The 17064-nt window shown below is 43.3% G+C and overlaps 1 protein-coding gene across 2 annotated transcripts in view; it reads left to right on the top strand.

Annotated features, from left to right (window-relative positions):
• CPQ (carboxypeptidase Q) overlaps window positions 1-17064 on the top strand; it is a 256553-nt gene that overhangs the window by 2175 nt on the left and 237314 nt on the right. The window contains exon 2 of one of the 2 annotated variants that reach the window (XM_075920338.2): window positions 15251-15312. The exons of the other annotated variant lie outside the window; for it this stretch is intronic. The gene's annotated coding sequence lies outside the window, so the exon portion shown is untranslated. The remainder of the gene's footprint in view (window positions 1-15250; window positions 15313-17064) is intronic. 2 annotated transcript variants of the gene reach the window in all.

The raw sequence follows: 17064 nt of genomic DNA, 5'->3' as shown, positions 1-17064 counted from the left end.
ACAGATCTTCTGCAAAGGGAAAGTGAATGTGTTTCACACCCACTTTCCCACATCTTTAATTTCCTTTTAACACATTGAGGGTGCATCTACACAGCAGGGCTTAGCTCAATCTGCATAGCTTATTTCAAGTTATGTCAATTACGTAGCTTATTTTGAAATTGGAAATGTCTACACTGCACTTATTTCAAAATAGAGCACTCTTCCTCTGACTTCCCTTACTCCTCATACAATGAGGGTTACAGGAGTTAGAGTAAGAAGTCTTCCAGCTTGACAGTATTAAAACATTATTTCTAATAATGGCCTGCTGTGTAGACACGGGCTAAGTTATTTTGAAATAATGCTAGTTATTTCAAAATAATGTTGCTGTGTAGATGTACCCTGAGATTTGTGTCTCTACAAATGTATTCAGGAATGTATTCTATGTTATAGCACTTGTGTAACATGCAATTTTTAGTATGATCATGTGTTGGAATGGAGGACTTACTAATACACTTGTCAAGCATGTACTCCTCTCCTTCAGTCACAAAAGATTCATAAGGCTTAAAGCTAAGATGAACTAGGTGGGCCAGAATTTTCTTGGGCGGTATTCTGTTAGAATAAGTTCTTATTTGAACTCATTCATGTGGCCGTTTGCTGTCTCATGCTCTTCAGAAATACTTTTTATTAGAGATATTAGATATCATGTAATTGAATAGTTGTATAACTATGACATCTTAGGCCGTGGGGGTGGGGCTGGCAGCCAGTGCACTCTGGCCCCACTCCCAGGGAGCCCCTGCCACCCCATGCTGCTGCCTGTTTCAGAGGCAGCATTGTGGGGTGGCAGGCAGGAACTGATCTGCCAGGGGAGCCAGTTTAAAAATTAGCTCCCCACACAGACTGGCTACGTGCCAGTCTGTGCTGATGCCTCTGATACGGAGGCAGCAGTGTGGGGGTGACAGCAGCCCCTCTCCAGGGGATGCTGGAGCTGCCTGTGTCCACAGGGAGCTCTGACTCCCCATGGATAGGGGCTGCTGCCACCCCACACTGCTGCCTCCGTGTCAGAGGCAGCAGCGCCGACTGAAGTTGCCCTCCCTGCCTGATAGAGGCAGCAGCATAAGTGGGGGCAGATGGCACCATGGAGCAGGTCTTGGCCAGTAGAAGTTTGCAAATTCATACTAAATCTCTGGATTGCCTAGCCTTGTTCCTTGGCATTCAAACTATTGTTAATGGAATACAAATAACGTAGCAAAACAGACAAAAAGAAATTACAAATGTGGGCTGGGAAGAAACAGCCTAACATTGATCATACTTGGGAGATATCTGTCATTAGAGCACATGTGAATTCCTCTGATTTGGTTTATAGTATAATTTTGCATGTTGCATTCTTTAATAAAATCAAAACAAATCAGTATAGAAAGTAACTTATAAGACCAAGTTTATTCTTGATATAATTACCCAAGCACATAGATGCACTAGGGATTCATTTATTCATTTCTGCTCCAGAGACTAGTAAAGCTTTTACTTTCTTTGTGTGAAAGTTGAAAGGTGGGTCTGGTCATTTATGCCTTTCCCTCCAATTGCGAGAGGTTGAAGGAGGAGGGTGATAGCACACTAAAGAAGTGACAGCTGTAGGAGGAAAATATCTCACTTGTAAAAAGGACCAAGTCATTAGAATCCTCAGATGTAATAAATAATAGAAGGTGCTGTGTGGCCTACACATGCATTCTTGTCTGTCACACACTGTTTTTCAGTAATGTTAGATATTTGTTTCTGTGAACATGGAGGAATCTCAAAATGTGAAATTCAGTAGAAAACTTTTTAAAGGTGACCTGAAGTTGGCTATGTTTCCTTCCTAATGGATGCGATAAAATCTTAACTACCTCCTCTGTATTGTTCTAAACTCTAGTTTCTTGATGAAGGAAAACTTCCTAAAGTTGAAATTCCTTATAATGAGAGGCTATGTCTACACTACAAGGTTTTTGCGCAAAAACCGGCGGAGTGTCCACACTTCAAGTGTATTTTTGTGCAAGAAAATCAACAGAACCAGAGGGCTTTTGCTGGTAGAGTTATTCCTCTCCCCACAAGGAATAAATCCTTTTTGCGCTTTCATGTCCTTTGAAAATGTAGAGGTAAAATTTGTAAAAAGTGACTAGCGATTTTTGGGTGCCATAACTTAAAAGAGGATTTTTTTTAAAAAAATGTCCTCTTCCTCACAGGGCCAGTGCTCAGTATTTTCTAAAATGAGGTCCCAATTAAGGTGTCTCTGCTTGAACACCCAAAAATTGGAAGACGGAATCATTAGTTGGTTTTGAAAAATTAGGCCTTATTTTTTTAAATGGGTGATGGTCTCCATTAAAATGTCAATGTTTAAAAACAGGTATCAGATGTCATACAGTTTTCTCCTGTATTTAGAATAGAAAGCTTATGGGGTAACTGGTAACAATTGGCAAATAGTCATTTTTAAATTTTCTACTGTCCTATCACAGATGGAGTGTTAAGAGAGACAATGTAGGCACAGTAGTATTTTTTTATTGGGCCCGCTTCTATAGAGAAAGAGACAAGCTTTCAAGCATCACTGAGCTTTTCCTCAGGCCTGGAAAAGGTAACCAGTGTCTAAGCCAGGGGCGGGCAATAATTTTTGGTGGGGGGCCACTCCAAGATTTTGGTAAGTGGTCAAGGGCTGCACTTTTCTATGGAGAGGGTGCAGAGTCGAGGTTGGGTGCAGAAGGGCCGCCCAGATGGAAGGATGAAATGCCCTAGGAAGGCTAGAGGAAGGAACACGAGATTTTGATTTTAATGATTTGTTTGTTCACTCTTTGTGGGCATTATGAAGGAAGCCTTAGTGGGGACAGGAAGAAGGATGGCTTAATGAACCAGTTTGGGGAGCATTTCATGCATAGGGGTTTAGAAAAAGACACATATTTAGAGGTTTAAGCCTAAGATGTTGTGATTATTACAGACATTTTCAAAAAGAGAAAATTAACAAATCTATTTCGATAAGTTAAAAATATATTTAATGGAAGTTTTTGGCACCAATGGAAATATCTTTTTCTTCAAAGGCCAGAAATTGTATTTGATTTTTACCTTCATTCTTCTCTTGTAGCTCCAGGCAGGTCTGTTTTTGTCAGAGTGTTTCAGCATGGACAGTAGCATCACATAAGGATTGGTGTGTAGATGTGATGGGTTAATTTTGTATTTTCAAGTGAGCAAGCCCTGGATACTTCTCTCACCTGGCAACTCCCTGACATGTTTTGAAAATGTTGAGGTTTTTTTCCTAATGGTATTCAGACTCTCTTATGATTTGCAGAAAGTGTTTTATGCTTCCAGTCTTGCTGCTTGAGCAACTTAGTGTAAGATTTAAACTTTTGATTTTGAGAAGTATCATATCATTTATAATGATTTTTTAATCCAGATCATACGGCAATTTTTTTAAAGTAAGGCAGATTTAAAAACAAACATACCAAGTGAATCCTCTTCTACTGATCCTGAGGTTAAATCAGTAGATTAATTCTAGAATTAGGAACTCTTTGATCAATAATGCGCACTGTGTCTAGCAGGGGCCTAGGCTAGTAGAGTTTGTTTGCTACAGCCACATGCTGGGAGAGAGCCCTGAGCCTCGAGGGCCCAATCCAGGCAAGCCACCTTGAAAATTCAAGCTATATCACCTGTGACACAGACATACTGAGAATTTGAAGAAGCCATTACCTGACAAACTTAATGCTGACTGGAGGGTGTTCTGTTTGTTTCTAAACCAGTGTCATCTCCTGTTCCTTTTGTGCCAGCAGATATTTCCTACCAATAAGATCAAGATGGTATTTATCAACAATCAAAGACCAACAAAAGCCAGGTCTACACTGATGGAGAAAATCAGTGTAAGATATGCAACTTCAGCTACATGACTTGTGTAGTTGGAGTTGACACATTTTACATTGATTTTCTGGGGCGGCCCCATAGAAGAAGATCGAAGGGAGAAACACTCCTTTCAACTTCCCTTACTCGCAACTGCAGGAACTTCCTGGCTGTCTCTTCCTGTAGCTCCCATTGGTCAGGAACAGCAAACCATGACCAGTGGGAACAGCAGGTGGCTGTACTGTGGACTCAAGGCTAACAATGTGTTTGGCTGCCCAGTAGTGGCTTACCCTAACAAACTGTGCAGCTTGCCCATTGCTTACTAAACAGTAGTATTCTTGGGGGGGAAGGGAGGGTGATATGTGTGGTGAACTCCCAAGAGACTGTACAAATACGATGGATATGTGGAACTTAAATTTGTTTACCAAACAAGTCTGGAGACTGGGTAAACAGGTTTCTCTCAGACAGTGGATAGGCAGATGCCTATAGCCAGGTGTCCTCAGAATCGCTTATCAATTGCACCTCAAGTTGTCATTCATTTTCATTTTAGCAAACACCAGCAGGAGAAGAAGCTTACGTGGAATTTTGCTCACTAACAGACTCCCTGTCATCTTCTTCACCATTGAATGAATGTTTCTCCCAACTTTCCAGCATCACCTCTCCTTTTCTTGGATTTTTACTCCACTTTTGGTCATCCAAACTCTTACCTCAGTAAGAAACAAACAAATCCACAATGGAAGCTACGTTATTTGGGTTTGATGATGGCACGGTAGAGGTTGCATTTTCCTGCATGTTGTTATCCAAAAAGTCTCTCTATTCCTCTGCAGTAGAGGTCTCACATACCAAATGACTTACTACTGGGGTGGGGACTGATACATGGCTCCAGTTTCCTGTAAGCAGATGAACAATTTCTGAGAATCTCCACTCACGTGTAACTACGTAGAGAATGGAGTGACCTGAGGGAATTGAGCCTAAAACTTTTATTCCCTTAATGATCATAGATCAACAAGCCTGGAACTCTGATTAAAGTGAACTCTAGTAACTGGAAATACCTAAGAGGGTATGTTAAAGACAGCTGAAGCTCTGGAGCAGCACTCAAGCATAGGGATGAATTTCCCCCCCTTGCTGTTTTCTTTCCTGTTGTACTTGGTTTAACTTCATTTATCTTGAGTAGTATAACTGGTCATGCTTAATGGTAGAACATGTGTGTTACTGAAGAGACAGGAAAAGGGTTAGCATGTATTTGGGGAGTGAGAGAGGGCTTTCTATATATACGTTCACAACCGTTAGTGCTGTCACTAGTGTTTTAAAATATATAAAAGCTCAAGGGCATGTGTAATCCTATAGTCAGCTTTGACTTGCCAAGTGCAGTATCCTCCCCTAATGTTTATGACCCAAGTACAATGCCACCCTTTGTATTATCAAATTCAAGACGTCTGTTAAAACCATGAAAAAACAAATGGATAATTCGGCAGCTGGGACAAGGAAATTGTGAAGATTTGTAAGGACTGATTTCATTTTTTTAAAGTATCATGAAGTTCAATCAATGAGTCTACTGAGAGAAGATTGTTTCATAGTTTACAAAATTAGCCATGCCCTGGTGATTATTATTAGAATTTTTGGAAAATTCTCTTCCTAAATAGATTAAAGCTAATTTTGGGGGGGATTATAGCTGTTAATCTGTGCTACATATGTGGTACCAATAAATGAGACTTATTTGGTACCATATATGTAGAGAGACAGAACATGGTATTTGTCAAGTATTTTGTAAGCCTTGTGCAACAGGGCACCAGTCAAGGGCAATAGGAAGTAGGATGAAATTGCCAAAACAATACATTTTGCATTTATCTCTGTAGGTAATCCACTAGAGCAGCATTTTATTGGTTTACAATTTCAGCACACAATATAGTATGTGTGACATACTAATGTAGCACTTGAAGTGATTTGCATAAATGCTGCATTGTTGAATGAAATATCTTGTGTGTCTACTACATAAGTGAGATTTTAACTTGTAAAAATGCTAATTTAGTTACTTCTCCTGGCTTGTGCTACTGTGTACTAAGCAATAAATAAAGAAGATTCTCTATTAGATATCTTGGAGTCTTAACTCTGTTTAAATCTATGTACGGTTATATGGTTACATTAGGATTACTCTAGATAGGGGTCTGATTTATAATTCAACTTTCCCAGTCTGTTACCAGAGATTCATAGTAATTGTATATGTGTTACACTATGCCTAATAGCCATTCATTTATCAATAATTCTTTGTGCTCCTCCCCTCACTCCTGGCCCCTACTTTTTTTTAGTGCTTTCAAGCTGTGTAATTTGATATAGCACAAAAGCGTCATATTTGAAAGTAAGTAATGCTTAGACTTAATTTTTAATATTACATTACTTCATTGTTCTCAAGGAATATTGGCTCTCTCACATAGCAAAGATTTACAGAGGTTTGTTACTAGGATATATAATGAGATGTAGTTGCATGTAAAAATAATTGCTTTGAAGATTTTTCTTACTAGAAAAAATATAAAAATAGTGTTAAAGCTTGGAACAAAATAATTTCATTTTACAACCTTACTTAGAATATGAAAATTGAACTTTAAAAAAAAATTGCAGAAGAGGAATTACATAACTCAGGAATTTAAGAATCGAGTCAAAAGCCTTTGACTTGTAAAAGGCTAATCTGTCTCTGTTAATATTTGATTGACATTTGGTAGTGTTACTTCATTTTCCAGTTGTGACATATAGCATTCAGTGCAATGTTCTTGAAAGACCTTATTGTATTTAGTTTATGTACAGGAGGCCCCCAACTTGTGATGCGATCCATTCCTGGGAAAGCATCGCAAGTCAGGGGCATCGTAACTCGAGCCCTCATTTACGATAGGTGCCGTGCGCTGTTGTAAATGAGGGCTGAAGACGTAAGTCGGGGGGTTTTGACCCCTTCCGCACTTACAAAAATGGTTGTAAGTGTGGGCGGTTGCATGTCTGGGACCTCCTGTATTATTGAGGGCTGGGATTCTATGTAACCTCTATATCAGGGGTCCCTAATGTGGTGCCCGCGGGCATTTTAAAATAGTGGTCTCCAAGGTGGGGTGCACGCGAGACTATCAGAGGGAGCGCATGCCGCCGCACAACAGCTGAGAGGGGAGACGCTGGTTTGCAAGACACCTGAGGGAGCACATGCGCAGTGTGTTCAAACGCCCGCACAACAGCTGAGAGGGGAGACGCCCAGCGTGCTGTGACATCACGGCCCGGGACTTTAAATTTTAAAACCGCATAGCCCAGCTCCAGGCCCGGCACGTGGTCTGGGGTCACAGAAGCAGCTGGGGCCGGACCCAATCACAGACTCAAACTGGAAGGCAGAAGGTGGGGGTGGGAGAAGAATAAGGGGAAGGGGTGGGAGAGGAAGGGGCTTGTGCTGAGGGGAGGGGGGCATGTCAGGAGAAGAAAGGGGAAGGCACCAAGGGACAGTGTGGAGGAGAGACAAATGCCAAGGGGCCAAGTGGAGACAATGAGGAAAAGGGCAGGAGGGGAGGTGTCAGTGGGGGGGAGGGGAGACAGAGTGATGCTGGGAGAGGAGAGGGTAAGGGCATTGGGGGCTAGAGAGGGAGGAGGAGATGCTGGGATAAGGCTTCAAAGAAGGGGTGAGCATGAGGAAGGCAGGGATGGAGCAAATCATGTGAGGGCACAGGGGCATGAGGAGAATGGGGGCAGAGAGTGGTGGGGGGTGGGCATTAGGGAAAAAGAGGGCAAAGGGGGCAGGGGCAGTGAGGGAAGGGGGAGGCACTAGGAGGGTGCAGGGGTAAGGCAAGGTGCAGGTGCCAGGGGATTCTGGGGGTGAAGCAGAAGGGCAGATACCTGCAGGGGAGGGACGAGCACCAGAGGAGAGAGTCAGGGCAGGTCTGTAGAGGAAGGTGTTAGGAGCGGGGGTAGTTCACATGATCAGAGTGGGGCTACTGGAGGAGTGGACACAGGAGAGAAGGGCTGGTGGAGGGGGGCAGGTCTCAGGAGTGCTGAGGTCAGTGAGAAGGGCAGGAGTCAGGACAGCAGAGGAAGGTGAGAGGTTGGGGGGCAGCAGGCACCAGGGGAGCTGATGGAGTGAGGGGAGGAGACATGGCAGCAGATGGTGGGGATGGGGAGTGTGAGATTTTAAGGTTTCATGATTTTTTTGGGAGGGGGAGGATGCTTTTATTGCTCAACATTTGGACATTCCCTCCTTTTTATTAATGCAGAATTTTGTTTAAAAATGAATTACAATATAATTAAAATAAAAATTATCCAACTAAGTTTCTATCAAATTTACCCAATTCACATTTAATATGAAAATAGCCTTCAATTTGCGCATTTGACGGCTTTTTTCTGTTTTTTCTCCAAAGGGGGAGGGCGAATAATTGCCAAATAATTTAATTAATACCTTTTACATGTAAAATTACCTTTTTTATCTTATGGATTAATATATTATGTAATATTAAATATGATGTTTTTCATATTATTTAATGTACAAATACAAAATAAGCCTTGAAAAATTGTTGGCGCCCGCCACACTCTTCTGAAAACATGAATGTGCTATTGGCCACAATAAGGTTGGGGACCACTGCTCTATATGGAAGGAATTGTGACACTTCATGGGGTTTCAATATCTACCTTTGGGGTCCATTGATTTAAATGAATTGTTTATGTATGCTTGTGTTCTACTCAGTGAGGTAGGGTTACTACTAATTGCCGAGAAACTAAGAACAGTGGGGGGTTATTAGGCAAATTCATTCAGATTCTAACACCTCTTGAGACGTACTGCTTGTCACATGACTGGGGCATGGACAGTCATGTCTAGTAGTTGTGGAAGGACACTCAAGCAGCCAACTGCAGGCCAGCTCTGCTTGTTAGGTTAACCAGAGCTGGTTGTGCTGTGGGCCTTGGTTCCTGATAATAGCCCCTGCAAAGGCTCACATATATGGTTTCATAATGGATTCTCAGGGTATTTCTACACACCAACATTATTTCAAAATAACAAGCATTATTTCTAAATAACTGCCTGCTGTGTAATTTTGTAATTTTGAAATAAGCTATTTGGAAATACAGTAATTTCTCATTTAACACGTGTTGGCTTAACACGTTTTCGTGATAGCATGATTTTTTTTTTTAGGGAATGTTTTTTGAATTACATGACTATACCCGGAATAACACGATTTTCCCAGCCAGTCTGTTGCCAGCGGCTGCACGGGGCTTCCCCTGCCTCCCTGCAAAGCGGCGGAGGGTTTGCTGCTTGCCGCACCGTTCCCTGGTGACCCCCCTTGCTGGACACAGTGCGGATCTCGGCAGACCCATCGCAGGGGCATACTCCCAACCCAATCCCCCTCTTCTCCTCTTCCCTTCCCCAGAGACAAACACCTCCCCTCCCTGCTGTAACCCAGTCCCCTTTCTCTCCCAACCTTATGTCCCGATCCCAACAGACACCACCACTTGAAACACAACCCCCACCTTTTCCATTATTTTCAATGGTAAAATTGACCCTGCATAACACGTTTTCACTTACCACAATCATTTTCTGAAACATATCTGTAGTGTTAAATGAGGAATTATTGTAAGCTACGCAATTGATGTAGCTCCATTTGTGTAGCTTATTTCAAGTTAAACCCTGCTGTGTAGACGCACCCTGAGCAGCAGAACAAGGAAGGAATTTTGGATCAAGAGCCTGAGTTTAATTGATTTGGGGCCTTTTTTTGATCTAGGAAATGGAGTGGAGCTTTGCCCAAGGAGGGATCCCAATCCAAAGGACTTGACTTACTAGGGCCCTCTGAGACTGATGTGTGCCCTCTGGTAGCTCTTTTAGCAAGCAAGAAGGCTTTTCTATGCACTTTCTTTTACCTGAAGAATAAATGTGCTTATTCAGAAATGGCTGGATAGTAGCTTTTAACTGTAGGCCACACACTGGTCATTGGAGAGTACACAGAGTGTAGATGCAGGCCTATTCGGGCAGTGTGACTTTTTGGAGACATTTCATTTTCTAGGGAACAGTGCAGTCTTAAAACCCCAGTCAGGAGAGAGTGAGACATGGGTTTCTGTCCAAGAGAAGAGACAGTTGAGAGCCTAAAGTGGGTGCTCTTGATGGACCACAAAGGGGGAGTAAAAGTGCAGTTACCTGATATTAAGAGCCAAGCTCTTAAAACATTTAAAAAGTCGAGGCGCAGCTTCTGGGGCTGGGTGCGAGCCGGGACAACTGATTCCCAGCTCGCGCTTGGACCCCCTGCTGCATCTCTTCCTTCTTGGCAGCTCTTAATATATTTAAAAGGCAGAGCTGCAGCAGAGTCAGCTCCTGGGGCCGGAAGCTAACCCCGCTACAGCTCTGCAGTTTCCCCCTGTTATCGACTAATTGAGTAGTCGATGGAAATTTCATCGACAACTCAATTAGCTGATTAAACGCAATTTAGCATCCCTAGTTGCAAGTGATAAGACCGATCAAAGTAAGATACTAAGCTCAAATAAAACAAACCGTGCCAGCTAAGCCTAATACACTAAGAGAAATTGTTACATATCATAGTTTCTCACCTTAGTTTTTATTTCAGTGAAGTCTTTTTCAGACCACAGCTGTTTTTTCTTAACTTGGTCCAGCAGCTCATCTCTACCCCTGTTGTTAAAGTACTTTTGCTTCTAGGTACTTTCGTGTATCCTTTTGGGGTGGAGAGCAGTCTGTAAAGCCAGCTGAAGACCATCATAGTTTGTTTCCCATTTCTTGAATGGCTTTTCCAGGGCAGGAAGTTTTTGTCGCATTCCGCCATCACTTTGGAAAAATACCAAATTCAAGATGGATTTCACCACCAGGTGGCATGGTCACATGTCTTTGTAGGACCAACCACTGTTTAGGCTTACTGGAAAACCATGATTATTTATTGATACTTGTCTTGAGCACTGGATCATTAAGCTCCTTATGTACAATAATGGCTTTCACTTGAAGATCTAGATTAATAAACAGGTTTACACTTTATATTTCTAATTTCACATAGAAGAATGATCCATGCACATACACACACGTTCAGCAGATTTCAAGATCTTGAATGATAGGTTATTTGCTCCATTTTTGCATAAAGTATATTTCAGTTATGCATATTTCATATTCAAAACCCATTTCCATACAAAATATGGGATGTGCCATGTCACAATCTTGTTTCTTCAAATGAGCGAAGAACTATCTTAAATATATATATATATTTTACTAGAAGATTTATCTGGCATTGCTCTGGTTCTTAACTCAGTTAGTTAGATTTTGTTTTTCTTCATTTAAATCATTGCTCTGGGGTGGGGTTGAGAATGAGAGGTTCCGTTTGCAGGTTGCCCCTTGGAAAGTGGACAGCTCTGGCCTTCTCTCACCACAACAGAAGGTTGGGGGCAGGTGAGAAGCATCTCTCCAATGGGAACAGCTGGGGGGTGGTGCATGTCCCCCACTAACCTCTAAACTGGAGCAGGTTTAGATTAATTTGCCCCCTGTGTTTCCCAACCAGATTGAGGAATGCAGAAAACTGTGCACTTTTCCCCTCACTCCCTTATGAAGTGGCGCAACCAACAATATCCCCATACTAATGAAGGGGAGAGCTGCAGCCTCTCTCAGCTTCTCTAAAGGATGTTTGGGGGAAGTAGGAGGCTTGGGGCTGGGGCAGTCCTGAAGTGGGGGAATGCACCCCCAGCCAGCCCCATTCTCCTGCCTAGTGATTGTCTCTTTTCTGTATGTTCCCATATGAATCAGGGTGGTGTGCAGGGGAGAGGCCTTCATGCACATTCTCCTCCATTGCACAACTAAACTCTTACCTTTCTTTTAAGTTATGATAAGATGAAGCTGCAGGCCAATTTGGTGGTCCTAGCTCTTACCATTTAGGAGGAGTTCTTGAACAAATGCATAGACAGCTTGTGATTGAGTCTAACTCTCAAACATATAGTAGAAGATGGTGAGTGATTCTTTTCAGTACAATATCTGCTCTCCAGTTCTTCCATCTAGCTTTTTTAAAACTTTCCTTTATTATGTAATGTTTCAGTACAACACAAAGGAGCACATTGGCCCAATATGATACACTGAATCTGATATTAGTGTTAGTATATCTATATCAGAATATGTTGCTCACATAGCAGCGTTCTGCCCCTATCATAAATCTCACAACTGCTAGCACACACAACTGAAATTCATATAGTTTTAAAAATTCATAATGCTTATTAACAAGCTTGTATGTAGTTGCTGGAGAGGAGATCTCTAACACAATAGGAAATTAATTTAAATTATGTTCTTTTTGTACAGTTGGTGCTTGTCAATCCACCACTCGTTGACGGGGTTGTAAAGAGAAGCCTAATTGCATATCTTATGACAAAGAAGCAAAGACCAAATACTAGTTTTTCCAATAAGTCCAACCATATTTTCAACCAGGAATCAGCCAACTTTTCAGTGTTGCATAGTCGGTTGCATGTACACACCTGTTTTTCCCCCTGAAATTTCAATGCCTAAAAGAAGGTAGCAATTGTAGTAGAATAATGAAAATGATCAGATAAACTAATATTTTGATCTGTAAAGTTTGCTTAGCATTGTGTTGAAATCTAATACTTTTCAGAGATGCTGAATAATCTTCAGCTCTTATAGATTCATTGGAACCGTGGCTGCATCACTGTTCTAAAAATCAGTCTGTGTAGCTCAAGTGAGGCAGCCAAAAATCACTTGACGTTCCTTCAAAGCAATTACAAATGACATAGTTCTTGTTCTATTGACTTCAGTGATTTATACTCCTGGGAGCAAAAGTAAGTAGCTGCTGAAATACATTGTGGGATCGTGGCCTTAGAAAGATGCAGTGCATTTCAAGAGTATGTTTTTAACAGCTGTGCCATATAAGAGTGCTTTGACTATTAGGTCAAATTATCCACCTGTATAATTTCATTGACGTCAGTAGAGTTACACCAGGATATAACTTGGTCCACTGAATAATACATATTAGAACTTTCTTAAAAACAAAAAAGAAATGTAAGCCCTTTCCATTTGCAGTACTTCACTTGTCCAGTACTTTTGGTGAAAAGCTTTAGTAGAAAATACTCTCCCTTAGCACTAAAATATAGCTACTGGCAAATTGCATTTAAGAGAATCTTGGCATTTTCTAGCAAAAGTAGGTAGCACTATTGAGTGTACATATCTTCAGCAACGGCCTCTCTGCTGGAATGCTCCTTGGAGGAGCTCCAAGAAATGCCTTTGTAACTGTTGTTGCACAGTTTGGCAAACTGTTTGTATTCAGCTTCCATAAGTCCACACAGTTAGCAGATCAGCTTGTGCAGGGGTCTGACTGATAAAGTGATATTCCCATATTGACTGCTGTTGAGGAAACTTGATAAGATCCCAATATTAGCCCTCAGCCTCAGAATCTTGCATTATCCAGGTGAGATTTGTTCATCAGGTGCTTCATAGATAACAGTTCCTGTTTTCACTTTATCTTGGCATGTAGGTTTCTCTTTATTCAGCCAGATTTGCTCTGCTAGTCTTAGAGTGGAATCCTTGAAATCAAAACCTTTGGCATCAGAGCTGCAGGAATACATCTTAACTAGCAAATCCAAGACATTTTGTTTGACCTTTTTTTCAGTGTGGCTGAATGATGAATGTGAAGGGGTGAGTCTCCCCTGCACTAGACAGGAAGGGATGAACTCAACTTGCAGGGTAAGGGAGGCCACACCCCCTGTAGTTTACTGGGCATGCTCCAGCTGCTCTGGGATAAAACAGGGCTACACAGGGCAGATGGGGTGGACTGCGAGAGGGGAAGAGCTCAGTTTGGAGTGCCTGATCAGCTACTGCAGCAGCCCCAGGAGCAGCAGCCACCGCTGCAGCCAGAGCTGCAGCGACAGCCCTGGCTCGGGAGGACTGCTACAAGGCCCCAACTTGCCGTGCCATGGCCCGAGACCGGAAGAATGGCCAGGGACAGTAGGAAGGAGCCCAGGGTGAGGGATTGACCTCGGGTGGAACCCCCGCTGAGCAGGCCGCATGCACTATCGTTGCCAACAGGGCCCTGGGCTGGGACCCGGTGGAGCGGGAGGGCCCGGGTCCCCCTTCTGCTCCCGCCTCATGGAAACCCAGCACCCAGGTCCGTCGGGAGGCCTACCAGTGAGCCAGGCCTTCAAGGTCGCCCGTACCCGGAGGAGGGAGTGGTGTTAGTGACTGGGCCAGCGAGGCTGTATATACCCTAATAAGGGTGGACCAGATTTGTCACTGGGTCCAAGAGGCTGTATATACCCTACTAGGGAGGACTAGGTTGGCGACTAGGCCAAAGAGGCCGTTTTGCCCCAATAGAGGAGAAACCAGATCTGGGACTAAAGCCCACAAGGCGAAACTAGCCCTGACACTAGGGGCCCCATTTGGCGAGGGACAACAAGGGGTGTCCTGGGTACTAGGACGCCCCATGACATGAAGCAATGTAACTAGCTCCATGGGTTGCTGGTATGCTAGGCGAGGGAAGGCATTCCCTTTCCAAACTGCCAGCCTGGCCCCACCCACACTCCGCCCCCAGTATGCCTGTGGGATGGAGTGTTGCTGCCTCCAAGCGCCTGCCTTCCCCATGCTCCAGGGCTAGGGAGGCTGGGGCCACCCACTTTCCCCGTGCTCCAGGGCTGGAGAGGCTCAGGTCACACACCATCCACCCTGCCCGTGCTCTGGGGCCAGGGAGGTTGAGGACATGTGCCCTTCTCCCTCCCCGTGGTGCTGTGTGGGGGGAAAAGGAGGGAAGAGCGGCTTGGCTCCTGGGGGCAGGCAGGGCCTTGACAGAAGGGGCGGGGTTGGAGACAAAGCTGGAGACTTGCTTCCCCCAGCCCTACCTTCACTCACCACCCATGACTAGCTCAGAATTTGATTTCTCAGTCATTGATCCTTTTGCCTCTTAAGTGTAAATTCTTCTCGCCTTTTGAGTCCCCAAAACTCCAGCCTTCACTTGATCACATCCTTTTCCATGGTTCAGATTATACTGTCCTAAGGTAAAAACCAGGGGAGGCAGTTGTGAGGGAGAAGATCTTTGCGAGGTATTCTTATTTGTTCAGTTGTACAAGATGGCTTTTATCTTCCTGAAGAAAGGACTGAAAAGTCTACCCTATATCTAGCCAACTCATCCCCTTCCCATGTCTCTGTCCACTGCCTCTGCTCTAACAGCTTTCTATTCCCAGGCCAGGTGTAACAAGAGAACATGGAAAAATACCTGTTTTCCTACGTCACACTTCTGGTTTTTAAAGCTTTTTGCTGCTTTTTCTTTCCATGAGGCAGAAGAACCCTATGGCTTTTAAAAAGTGAAATCTCCTTCTAACATGGCAAATCCACCTAACCTTCAAGCCTTCTTACTCCACAGCTGTCGCAACAAACTTTCTCTTAGGTGTCACTAAATGTACGAGGCATTACAATTAAGCATGCAAATTTCTCTCTCCTTAGCTTGGGGCTTTTCAGAGTGATCTGATATTATCCTAACTACTGACCACTGCATATATTTCAAGGTATGTGATTTCCTGCATTTCTTGGAGAGCAATCACACAGTATACATAGTTGGGGAAAAAATACTTGACAGATTTAGAAGACTTTTAGCAATTAAATGGTCATTATCCTAAACCTATTGTTTCCTTTCCTCATTTCCCATGACTTTGATCCTTATGAACTCTGTTCTTTCTGTCTGTATTTTGTTTTCAACTGCAATTTCAGGAAATCTTACCACAGTAGAATAGATGAGTTTCCCACACTCTCATTTAAGTTTTCTCTCTGTTATGCACCAGGCCCTGGGTGATCTTGCCTAATGGTCATAGAAGGCAGCTGGCCTTGTGGTTGGAACAGAGGTAACCAGAGCCCAAATCAGGAGTTGTTACCACACAGTGAGGGTTAGCTGGAGCTGAGAGCCAGGAATCAGGAGCAGAGGGTCTCAGCCAAAGTATCAGATGGAGCGGAGGTCTTGAGCAAGGGCTAGGCGCAAGAATCAGGAGCGGAGACACAGCTGTTGGCCTAAGAATGGGTATCCTGGCTCAGACCAAAGGTCCATCTAGCGCAGAATCCTGTCCTCTGACAGTGGCCACTACCTGGTGCCCCAGAGGGAGTGAACAGAACCAAGTGATTCCCATTCTCAGCCTCTGACAAACAGGCTAGGAACACCATACCTACTATCCTGGCTAATAAGCATTGATGGACCATGAATTTTTATAGTTCTTTTTTTGAACCCTGTTAAAGTTGTGATCTTCACAATATCCTCTGACAAGGAGTTCCACAGGTTGACTGTGCATTGAGTGAAGAAATACTTCCTTTTGTTTGTTTTAAACCTGATATCTATTGATTTCATTTGGTGACTCCTAGTCCTTATGTTATGAAAACAAATAAATAACTTTTCCTTGTTCACTTTCTCCACACCAGTCATAATTTTATAGAGCTCTGTCTTATCCCCCCTTGGTCTCCTCTTTTTTTCTAAGCTGAAAAGTCCCAGTCTTTTTAATCTCTCTTCATATGGTAGCCATTCCATACCCTAATCATTTTTGTTGGCATGGAGTGTTACTGAACAGCTTGGGACGCAGGGCTCCTGCAGAATGTAGGAAGGTGCCTGCTGGTGTCTCTGGCCAAAGAGTGGCCTGACTAATTAATTGAATTAGCTGATGACAGTGAGTTTCATCTGAGTGACAGTACCCCACTCCTTTCAGGGTGTCTTCTAGGAATCCTTGGATCTGGCATGTCAGGATGAGCCTGGTGGAAGTCGTCATAGGTCTGGGGCATGAATGCAGATGAACAATCTTGGGAACACTGTATTCTTCCCAGTCTGCCAGGTCCCTTATATCCCTACTGGACTGTTACCACTAGGGGTAGCAGGTTGGAGCAATCCAAAAATGCATTTTTTTGTGTGTGGTGTCAGGAAAGGGCCATGGAAAGTAGGGTGGAAGCTATAACTTAAAGGTAGTAGGTTGATTCATGTAATGATTAGGAATGGAGCAATATGTTAGTGATCTAATTTTGCTGAAGAGCACTTGAATTGTATGTTTGGGGTAAACACCCAGACTTTGTCCTCCATTGCAAAGTCTGGTGTGTCCTGAGGATTTTTACTGGCCATGGCTTCTTAGCAGTCTTCAGATGCCTTCACAGTTCATGTTGTACCTACAGTAGGTATTTAAATGTATGCTGCAGGAGATGGAGAGTCCCACCGTGAAGTCTAGATGAAAGTGGAGGGTGACCTTTGTAGTTGGGAAAGAAGTGGCTTTGCTGAAGTAAGGAGAGGGTGG

Source organism: Pelodiscus sinensis, chromosome 2, assembly GCF_052426305.1.
Source record: "Pelodiscus sinensis isolate ZL-2025 chromosome 2, ASM5242630v1, whole genome shotgun sequence".
Lineage (NCBI taxonomy): Eukaryota > Metazoa > Chordata > Testudines > Trionychidae > Pelodiscus > Pelodiscus sinensis.
This window is presented reverse-complemented; position numbering and strand designations above follow the sequence as displayed.